At 35.4% G+C, this 11,297-nt stretch overlaps 1 pseudogene; it reads left to right on the top strand.

The window, feature by feature from the left end:
• Positions 1–7,668: 7,668 nt before the first annotated feature.
• Positions 7,669–7,742, top strand: LOC111737913 (annotated as a pseudogene).
• The last annotated feature ends 3,555 nt before the right edge of the window (positions 7,743–11,297 follow it).

Genomic DNA, 11,297 nt, shown 5'->3' with positions numbered 1-11,297 from the left:
TAGCTACCAACTGATATTACTTACAAAGACATTATTTGAACAACAAAAGATCAGAAACAATCTAAATGTCAGTTGGAGGAAGGTTAAGTAAATTATAGTATTGTCATAGAATGGATTATTATACACCTGCGAAAATAAAAATAATGTAATGATCTGAAAAAATCTATATCTTGCTGCTTAAAAAAAGCAAGATACACCAAAGTTGGTAGATTATGCTGCCTTTTGTGTAGGAAATGAAAAAAATATTTTTGTGTTTGCATATGTAAGAAGTGAATCAATGTGGTTACCTGAGGATGAAGAAGGGTAGTGAGGCAGGGGTACGAGAAAGACCTCTCGCTGCGTATGTTTTAATGTTTTTTTTGAGCTGTATGAATATATTTCCTATTAAAACATTTAAAAACTTTAAAAACAAAACGATTACTTTTAGTAATCTTTTTTTTTTCTTTAGAAATAGAGCCTGCATTCCATTATGAGATAATTACTTATTTGTGGATTATTGATTAAAACTGTTGGTGTTTGGAGAAAAGTGTTACATGTAAGCATCAGGTGTTTTGAATCCAGGTCCATCAATTATAATTGTATGATCTCAGATCAGTCTCTTCTCTTCGGAATTCAGTTTTCTCATTAGTAAAATAAGTCAGTTCATTTCTGTTATTCTAGAGCTGAGCTACTCTTTTCTTTCTTTTAGCGAAAGATTAAGGAATGTGTTATCCTGACGTTTCCCTTCAAGAAACTTGATTAGGAACACTCGCACTGCTGTATTTTGGCATCAGGATTCTTTGGTTGTAAGCAACTGAAACTGACTCGGGTTAGCTTAGGTACAGAGTAGCTCACAGAATCAAGGAAGAGCTGGAAAAAAATATATATATATTCCTTCCAAGGCACATCTGTTGGATTATTCCTTTATAATTTGCTTATGTGACTATGTGTTTCTGATCAAGGTTCAAATTCCCAGGAGAAAAAGTATCTATCTGAAGGAAAAGGGAGCAGGGTCCTGCCATTGCAGCCATTCCAGAACTCATGTCGTGAGGGATAAATGATTCTCCTATGAAGGGATGCTGGGAAAACAAAAACAATATCCATCCAGGAGCGTATTCTTCTTAATCGTGTTGCTCTTCAACTATGCAGTTGATTGGAGCTGATGGGCTCCATCTCATATCTCTTCCTATAACTCAAGATCAACATCATAATCTGTGTGGGAACAGTTAAAACTAAGGTAAATCATATTATTGTTATAAAAAGAAATTCTATCCTAAGACAATATATCATCGTTGTAAATTAAGGTTGAGGAAAAGCTATTCCAAGGGTTGGAGGATAATTCTTAAAACTGGAAAAAAAAACTTAAAATTCACAGGCACTTGAAATTATGGCCGTACTATTTATCTCATAATAGTTTAAATATTTCTGAATTTCATGAGCCACTTTTGAAAGGACTACCATTAAGAGATTTTTATGTTGAAATTGTCCATCTTTGAAGCAATCGACTTTTTCATTGGAACTTGTCCTGTTTGCTGTTTCACGTTTTTCCTTGCAGTAGTTACTATTCCAGTTCTTAATAGAGGCCCCTATAGAATTGCTTTCTGAATTAGAAGCAATTTCTCTGATCTTCAAAATTAATTCCTGCCTCCTACAGATGAGAAAACGGAATCCGAGAGAGGTTATATAAGTTGCCAAGGTCACAACTAGTTGGTTGTAGAAATGGTACTGGACAATAGAAATCTTGAATGTGAGATGGTCTTTTTCAGTATCCCATGTCAGACAATCAGTCTAGTTCTACTTTTAGTTGGGTCAAGCCTAGGCATGGAGAGGTAAGTGTCACTGTGGTGATTGACAACCTTCTGGGTGTATCTTACAGCCTTTGTGCTATTCTAAATATTTTCTTTCATCATGGCCTTAAGAACCGTCTTTTAAACACATTACCAAGTTCTCAGAGATGTGATCCTCTAATCTCTCCCTTACTATTCTTCTGTATACTGTTAGCACAGTTTGAAAGCTTATGTCATCCTGTTCACCATCTTTCTGTATTCTACTGGGGGAAATCCCTGCATTTTAGTCTTCCGAGATCTTGAAATGAAGAGTTGCTTCATTATATTAAAATCCTAATAAGAATGGTGATCCTTTCTTCCAGAACAAACATGCATGAAATAGGCTATATTTCTTGTTAATTTTCATATAAATTTCTATAGTAGAGAAAAGCATGCTTCAGTGTGTTTAGTTTTTACCTTTATTTTTGCAATCCCTTCAGAGCAGAACTGTATATTGTGGAATATATCCAGGTCTCAGTAGTCAATGTACATATAATAAAGTTAGTCTTTCTTCTTCCCTTTAACCCTTCCTTTCTGTTCTTTCTTTCGCTCTTTCTTGTTTTCTTTTGTATTTTATTTACCTTGAAAGAAAGAATTCCAAACATCTTCTCTGGTAAGGTGAATTACTTCTCTTCTTTGTCTAAACTATACCCAAGGTAAATGTAGCACATCCCCAAATGGTTAGACTTGTGTGTTTTTACATCCTGTCTGGCATGTTAGACATTGTTACAGCCACTTGAGATTTCTGGTGTATTTTATGCAATTATGCCTGTTGTCATTTTGTTGTTTTTCTAAAGGGTCCTATTGAGATCCTCAGACTTTCATCTTCATCTTCTGTTTGGGGTCTTGTGGTTTGTCTTAATTTTGTTTGATCTTTGTTCCAGAATCATCTCTTTTCTTCCCTCTTCCTTTCCTCTCTATCTTATCACTATCTCTTCTTTCTTTTTTTTTTACTTCATTCTGAATCCTTTTCACTCGTTCCTTAATTTATTTGTTCAATAGATATGTTGGGGTCTACTCTTTCCCAGACACTGTGAAATCAGATAAGATACTTTTTCCTCTTATAAACTGGAGGAGAAAGAGAACCTACTTTGTAGTGTTCTGAGAGATAAGATTCTACATATAAAATGCTTAGAACAGTGATAACCAGTCAGTACTAAAAAATGTTAGCTGTTACCATTATTTTAGTCAAAATAGCCTTGCATGTCTTACATAGTAGAAAAAGATCAAAATTTTCAGGACCCCACAGTCCTTCCTATCCTCCTCTCACAATTCAGTCTCCAGTCCTGGGAGACTTCTCCTGGTGATTGAGTTAAGGAGATCTGGTCAGCACAGATGGCTTTATGTTTTTCCTCTCTTCTTATTTCTGCCAGGTAAGGCCTTTTTTTTTTTTTTTAAAGGTTTTTGTTTGTTTTGAAGATTACTGTTCTTCATATACTTTTTCCTTGATCTGTTTATGATCACGCTGCTGTCCTTGGCTTAATGGTGAACTTTTATGCAAAAACAGAGTTATAGATCATGAACTCTGGTTGGGGCCTAACTGTTCTGAAAGACCATCATAAATTTCTTTAAATCGACTTTAGTTTTCCAATTGTTTGAAGTCCATTAGAATTTCACCTTTTTTCTTCTCTCTAATCGCTTATGTAGATGGGGATCTCTCAGTGTTTTATAGCTTTTGAGTTTACCTCTGCATTGACACCTTTTTCGCATATATTTTTAATATCTATTACAAAGTTCTCACATCTTGTTCTTCCCTTCAAGCATGTTTTAAGTACTTCCTGTTATAGCTGATTCTGCCCTCCCCCGACCCCAACCATTGTATAACTGTCTAATTTCTAAGCTTTGGAAGACTTAACTTTAGCAATACTGTTGTGTGAACAGAGAAGATACCACTTTACATTTCAGATGGCTTCTCTTTCCTTGTATGTTCTGTTCGTTTTCCTGATTCAAACCTTTTTTCTGTTTATTTATTTCAAAGAGCATGTCATCATAATACTATTTAAAGACGTACTTTTTAAAGGTTGTGCCCCTCCTATTTTTTCATACTCCTTTAAATTTTCAGCAGTTTCCTAGAGACAGAGCTCTTATCTCTTTCTAATAGTTCACATTCTTTTCCCAGAAAGAAGGGAGAAAATATGCAATTCTAAACTTTTTGACCAATTATAACTAAACTTACATCTTTGGAGTACTTCAACTTAGATCTCAGGTCCTTCTAATATCCTGGGCAGCCGAGGTTACCTCCTCTTGGGACCTAGGTTCCGTGTCTTTCTTTTTGTATTTAGATTTGCTGTTGTGCATAAGTAACATCCATTTACTTTTCTTTTCTCAGAGCCAGACCCCTAGCCATTGGTATTTCTAGCCATTTGTTTTATATTACATGTTTCTATTTGTACTTTTTCCATTTTAATTACTCTATTGAGATTTCTTTCAAACATTATTTTCCTATTGCCTTTGATTATTCATTCTGCTTTGTCTATTTATCTCAGGCTGAGTTACTCCTATCCCTACAATAGTTCTGCCTTTCATTTATTTGATAGGAATTATATGCTATGCACAGTGCAAGGCCTTGGAGATGTAAGGGAAAACAAGGCAGACAGGCCTCTCTATTCTCATAAAGTTTTCATATTAGTATAGAAGACAGACAAACCCAGTAAACAAATAAATAATATAATTTTAGATAGTGACATATGTAATGAAGAAAACAATATAATATAATGAAGTAGAGAGTTGAGTTAAGTAGGCAAGCTATTTTTTTTTTTAAATAAGATGATTAAGGTCTCTCTGAAAAGGTGACTTTGAGCTGAGAACACAATAAAATAAAAATGGAAAAAGAGCACTTCAGACAGAGGGAAGAACAAGAGAGAAGGACATGAGATGGGAATGAGCTATATTCAAAGAACAGAAAGAAGGCTACTGTGGGTGTAGCAGAGCTAGACCGGGCAAGGCGGATAGGAGATGACACTGGATGCTGTTGTCCTTTCTCCTGGAGGCCGCTATAGAATTGCTTATGGAAGGCTGTAAACCTTGGTACTGATTTGGGATTTTATTCTTAGGGTTATTGGAGGCCACCAGATGGTTTTTTTTGCCAGGAAATGAGAAGACAGTAGTTTAAAAGATCACTCTGGCTACTGTGTCGACCATAGAACTGTGAGGGAAAAGGAACTAGTAGAAGCAAGGGAACAGTTTTAGTTAGAATGGTGTTTTGACTTGTTAAATCCAAGTGATCCAGACTGACTTACACAAGGACATGTTTTATTTCACATATAAGAAATCTAGCAGAAGAGCGGACTTCAGCGTTTGTTGTTTTAGCAACTCAAGGAGTATCATCAAAGAGTGCCCTCTGTCATCCCTGGATTTTATCTTCATGCTAGTCACAGATAGCTGCTATATCTCCTAAAATGACCCAGTCCAGAGATAGAAGAGAAATTATTACAACAGGTGGCAGTCTCTTAGCAAGTGTCCTGTCTTCCAAATTTGCCCCATACCTTTTTAACCAAAATTGGTTTCTCCCAAACCCATCACTTACGGAAGCTATGGAATCATCAGTGTTTACGTGGGCCAATGATTTGGGGATGAAATGGATAATAATAGGGAGTCAGCTTCGGCTGCTGTAGTCCAGAAGGAAATAAATACCAATGCCTAGCTTAATGTGTGGTGTATAGGAGGACCTCAAACACAGCTAAATCGAAACTAAAGCAAAAAGAAAAAGAAAAAAAAGAAAAAAACCTGCTTCTTTATACACTTCAGAAAACCCGATATATCCTAGAGGCATTTCTTTTTCCAAATGAGGCCGTCTTGCCTATAACACAATAAGAAGGTATTCAATTAACTTTTCCAGTTTGCTTATAAAGAGAGTATTTAATTGTCTCTTGCATGACAGGCAAAATTCTCAGATGTTTACACTGAGACCTGTGTTAGATTGCAACCATCCTATGAAGTAAGTATTTCTAAATCCACTTTTCAGGACAAAAAACTGGGCCTGATTAAACCGATGAAGGTCCTATGGCAAATTTTGTTGTTTGCCAAAGTCCATGAACATTTTTTATAATTTTAAGAATAAAATAAAGGTAGTTTTATGGTCATAGTTGGATCTGCATACCTGAGGATTCAAAAAAAAAAAAAAATTCCAAATAGATAGCTTACCTAGATCTTGGTAACTGGATCTCATTTTTAGCTTCCAAGGGCTCACTGGCTATATGAAAAGCAATAATCTTCAAATTGAACAAATAAAGATTAGAAGTGATAAATCATTTAGAAGCAGGCATATCTTGTTTATTTGACTACTCACATGTAATAAAGACAGTGACTAATTATTTTTAAAAATACTTTGGTTAGAGGAGGGTGTCGTTTTATGTATGTTGAGGTGCTAATATTTTTTGAAAGGGGTATTTTGAAAGACAAAGTCGACAAAAATTACAGACTCTTTCCACCTAAAGTCAAATTATTTATTCCACTGAGTCTGAGGTTTTGTCTTTGTGTTTTTAACCTCTGCCTCAGTGTGTGTTCTGCACAGATACTGACCAAACCATAGTTACTGAAATGTAAAATTAGGTGATTTAAAGATTCACTTCTGATTCCCAAGATACGCTCCAGGGCATACTGTGATGTGTTTTAGGGCATAAAATAATCTCAAGCTGGGCCTAAGGGGAAAAAATATCTCTGCAGTAACAATAAATATTGCATAGTGGTGAGGTGGTTAGAAAACAATGTTCTTAAAACTTTTCCCAAACAACTGTACTTTTCATAAAATCAGGTCGTAAGGCAGGAAAGTAAGCTATATCAATTGCTGACTTTACAATACAATGGAAACCCTCTAAGTTATTCAATATGTTATAAATTGTTCTCATTAGTTGAAAGATAAAATTCACTTTTTTTTTTTTTCTAAACTAGTTTTAGATCAATGTGTGCAGCTAAAAATAAATATACAGCCTCTGGGAGAGTTTTGGTATACCCAGATTTTAATTTGTCCATGGTAATGAGGGAAAAAGGAGATGATAGCTCTTGAATGTCCAGTTCTAAAGAATGGCATGTAGCTGTAGAAAACAAGATAATTCTACCAGGGCTTTGATTGATCTGTCATTTGCATAATCAGGAGCAAAGGACAGTCTTAGAGTATAGTCTTCCAAATAACTTTTATCTGTGTTACTAGAAAACAATGAAACATTGACTCAATGCTTCCTGAACATGTTCCTTTCTACCCTCTGGCAGAGCTTCTAATAAGCGAATTGATCAGAAAACAGTGGAGGAAAGTAAGCAGAAAGAGAAACAAGGAATCTGGGTTAATTTCCAAACTGAATAATCAGCCTGGAAAAAAAGAGAATTGGCAAGGCTGTATAGAAGGTTCCATGATTCCTTCATCCCTATTGTGGCAGTAGTATGTGAGTTGGCAAGAGAGACCTCTAAATACTATGGATAAACCTAATCATTTCTCAAAGGCTCCCATTTAACTAACTGTAATTTAAGATTACACAGCCCTACCTGCCTTGCATACATCCTCTTCTGTGTTGAGTCTACAACTTTACTTGAGAACCTAACAATCATTGCTCTGAATGGTGTATTAACATGGAATGTTTTGTAGTTGGTGGCATACTTGGGGATTTGCAAGCCTGGCCCAGGAAAAAGAAAAAAATCTGTCTTCCCTCCCTGAATCATGGAAAAACTTGGGCACTACCCCAGGGGCTCACATTCCCTGATTCCCTGTTCCAAACTTCTTTTTATGATTAAAAAAAAATTCTGCTCATTTGTGTTGCTCCAAGTTGGTGCAGAGAAACGACTTGGGTGGAACTCATTGTCTTGTGTCCCAAACAGCCTAGATAGTGCCCCAAATAGCAGAGATTATTTGAATCCTTAGAAAACCTACAGAAAGACTATACTTTCAGGGATCATTTCTGTAGTTTGTTGCTAGAAAGCCTGCAGAGCTACTATAAATACACCGATTTTACATATAAGGAAATAGAACTCAGAGAGTTTAAATGATTTACCCAACTTCACACAGTGTCAGAGCCAGGATTTGTACACAGGTTGGTCTGATGCCGAAGATTATGCTGTTTCCAACATACTATGTTATCTCTCAGATTTATAGAAAGCGAGAAAAGTAAGCACCAAGAGGTAAAGTGGAAAGCTGCATTTCTAAATAGTTCTTGAATGAAGAAAAAAAAAAAAGCGGAATTAACTAGCAATTGGTTTCTGGATTTTTTTTCTCCTTTATACTTGCTAAAAATTTTTAAATGAACATTAACCACTTTTCTAATTAGTAAAAGAAGAAAAAAAAAGAAAGGAAAAGAATTGCTCTTTTCCATAAATGCAGAAAATGGATCTGGAAAAAAAACCAAAAAACAAAAAAGCCTGTAAAGGAATTTCGGGTAAGGAATGTTCTTCAAAGGTCAAATCATCACTGTGAGGACTGGGTCAGTTACTATTGGTTTCGTGGATTCAGTTCTTAGAATGGTCAATGTCACACAGCAACCTTGTAATTTTCTTTCCTTTGGTCTCTCCATCTGTGAGTAGACTTAACCCCTGTCATCCATCTAGGAGAATGAGATGTTCTAATGAGTACAGAGATGTGAAGTACTCTCAGAGGCTTGGTCAGAAGGCCCTGGGTGTAGAGAACAGTGGTATAAGTAAAGCTGCAAGCCAGAAAACATTCATAATTACTTGATTTATAGTCCACAAGGCTTTAAACACATCACAGAGAAATAAATGATTGCTAATGTACACTCACAGACCTTGGTATAGCATAATTGCATAATAAGAATTATATTCAGTGAAAAACCAGCCTTCGAGTTTCTCATGTGAGATGAGGAGCCACTTCTAAGTTTTGGATCACAAGCCTAGGTAAGAGAGATACACATAGAGTTTCGAAATTTAGAAAACAGGCTTTTGGATGGCAAATCTTCAGTCCCAGTGATTTCTCAATTTAGAGATATGTTGCCATAGAAAATACTGGGAACAGAAGCTTAGCTTAATAAATTACACAGATGATGTAAGGCAAAAATGCTCAATCCTATGCAATATCATCAATTGCATAAAAGAGTTGTCCTACTGTCTGGAGCAAAATAGAAAGTTCAATAGAACTTTCTATGATGATAGAAATGATCTACTCTGAGCCATCCAAAACAGAAGCCCTTAACCATGTGTGGTTATTGAGTACTTAAAATGTGGCTAGTGTGATTGAGGAATTAAAACATTAATCTTATTTAATTTTAAATAATTTGAATATAAATTTAAATAGCCACGTATGGCTAGTGGCACAAGTCTAGAGACAAGTTAATATACCAGAAGTTCTTATTTCATAGCCCCTGCTTGAAGCATGGTTAATTCCACTGGTCAGGCTGGCCTGTCAAACTCAGTAGGGTCAGGAAAGCCCTCTCAGAAACCAGATTTCGGTGAGAGAAGAGTCTTTCCCCATTATTCCATGACTCTAGAAATTCTTAAACCAGGGCATCTCCCCACAGTAAGGAATCCAAAAGCTCCCAAAGCAATTGTTGGCTTCTTCAATGGAGTGGCAAGGGACAGACCGACATAGGACTTTTAAACACTGATTCATTGTGAATCCCTCTGTATGCATTCATTCACTTAAAAAATATTAAATGTCTGTCACAGCTCAGATGATGTTCTCTCAAAGGTAATTTTCCACCGTTAACACTTTGATGTGCTGCCTTTCACCTCCACTCCGTATGAACATCAGTGGGGCGGGGGAGGTGGGGCGGGATAGCGTAGAGGAACCACCTTTGGGATTAGACCATCACCAAATAGCACCATTTCCCAGAACAGGGTTTGGTAAATTTTTTTACTATAAAGAACCACTCAATAAATATTTTAAGCAACATGAGCAATATCATTTCTTTTCACAACTATTCATCTCTGCAGTTGTGTAGTACCAAATAAACCACAGACAATGCAGAAGCATATGATCTTGACTGTGTTCCAATAGAACTTTATTTATAGACACTGGAATTTATATTTCATGTATTTTTTTGATATTACAAAATATTTTTATCTTGAAATTTTTTAATAATTAAAAAATATAAAAATTATTTCTTTGCTCATGGGCCATACACAGACAGAGGGCAGAATGTTTGGCCCATGGGCTGTTATAGTTTGCTGTCTTCCGGCCTAGAACATAGCACACTTTTATCCACAGTTTCACTTTCTGTAGTTTCAGTTCCCCATGGTCAACCTTGGTCTGAAAATATTAAATGAAAAATTCCAGAAATAAACAATTCACAAGTTTTAAATTGTACGCTATTCTGAGTAGTGTGATAAAATCTCATGAGTCTCGCTCCATCCTGCATGTGAATCATCCCTTTATGTCCATTATATCCATGCTCCATATGCTACCTGACCATTAGTCACTTAGTAGTCACACTGGTTATCAGATTGATTGTTGTGGTATTGCAGTGCTTGTGTTCAAGTGACTCTTATTTTACTTATAATGACCCCAAAGGACAAGAGTAATGATACTAGCAATTTGGATATGCCAAAAAGAAGCTATAAAGTGCTTTTTTTAAGTGAAAAGGTGAAAGTTCTCGACTTAATTAGGAAAGAAAAAAATTGTGTGCTAAGGTTCCTAAGATCTATGGTAAGAATGAATTTTCTATTCATGAAATTGTGAAGAAGGAAAAAGAAATTTGTGCTATTTTTGCTGTCACACCTCCAACTGCAAAAGTTACGGCCACAGTGTATAAGTGCTTAGTTAAGATGGAAAAGGCATTAAATTTATGGGTGGAAGACATGAACAGAAATGTGTTCCAATTGATAGAATGTGTCATGCCAGAAAGTACTGAGCCTATAGGCAGACTTCAGCAAGGGATCCCCTGAAATGAGTGATATCAAGTCATTTACTGGAGGTAAGGGATGGATACACAGATTTGGGAATATGTTCAGACTGAAAAATAAAAAAAAAATTATTGGAAGTAGAAAAGGGGACAAATATATGGAGAAAGAAAGAGATTTGACTTTGGGTGGTAAACACACAATGCAATATACATGTGATGTGTTAGAGAATAGTACACTTGAAACCTATATAATTTTATTAACCAATGTCACCCCAATAAATGTAATAAAAATTTAAAAAATTAGTGGAGGAAAAGAGAGAAACCACATTCATGTAACTATTATTGCAGTGTATTTTAATTGTATTTTATTATTAGTTATTAATCTCTTACTGCGTCTAATTTATAAATTAAATTTTATCATAGGTGTGTATGTAGGTATAGGAAAAAACAATATAGGGTTAGGTAATATCTGCAGTTTCAGGTATCCACTGGGAGTTTTGGAATGTATCCTCCATGGATGAGGGAGGACTACTGTAAATGAGAAAATGCCTATAATATAATATAACTAAAAATTCTTTATGAACATAATTCTATAATATTCTATCATGTATGTGTGTGTGGTGTGTGTATGTTGAATTTTACTTTTGAATTTTTAGGATTTTTTTCAAGTTTTAATCAAAAATAAGATGAATATCTTTGTAAAGACTTTTATTAT

Source organism: Pteropus vampyrus, unplaced genomic scaffold, assembly GCF_000151845.1.
Source record: "Pteropus vampyrus isolate Shadow unplaced genomic scaffold, Pvam_2.0 Scaffold32, whole genome shotgun sequence".
Taxonomy (NCBI): domain Eukaryota; kingdom Metazoa; phylum Chordata; class Mammalia; order Chiroptera; family Pteropodidae; genus Pteropus; species Pteropus vampyrus.
This window is presented reverse-complemented; position numbering and strand designations above follow the sequence as displayed.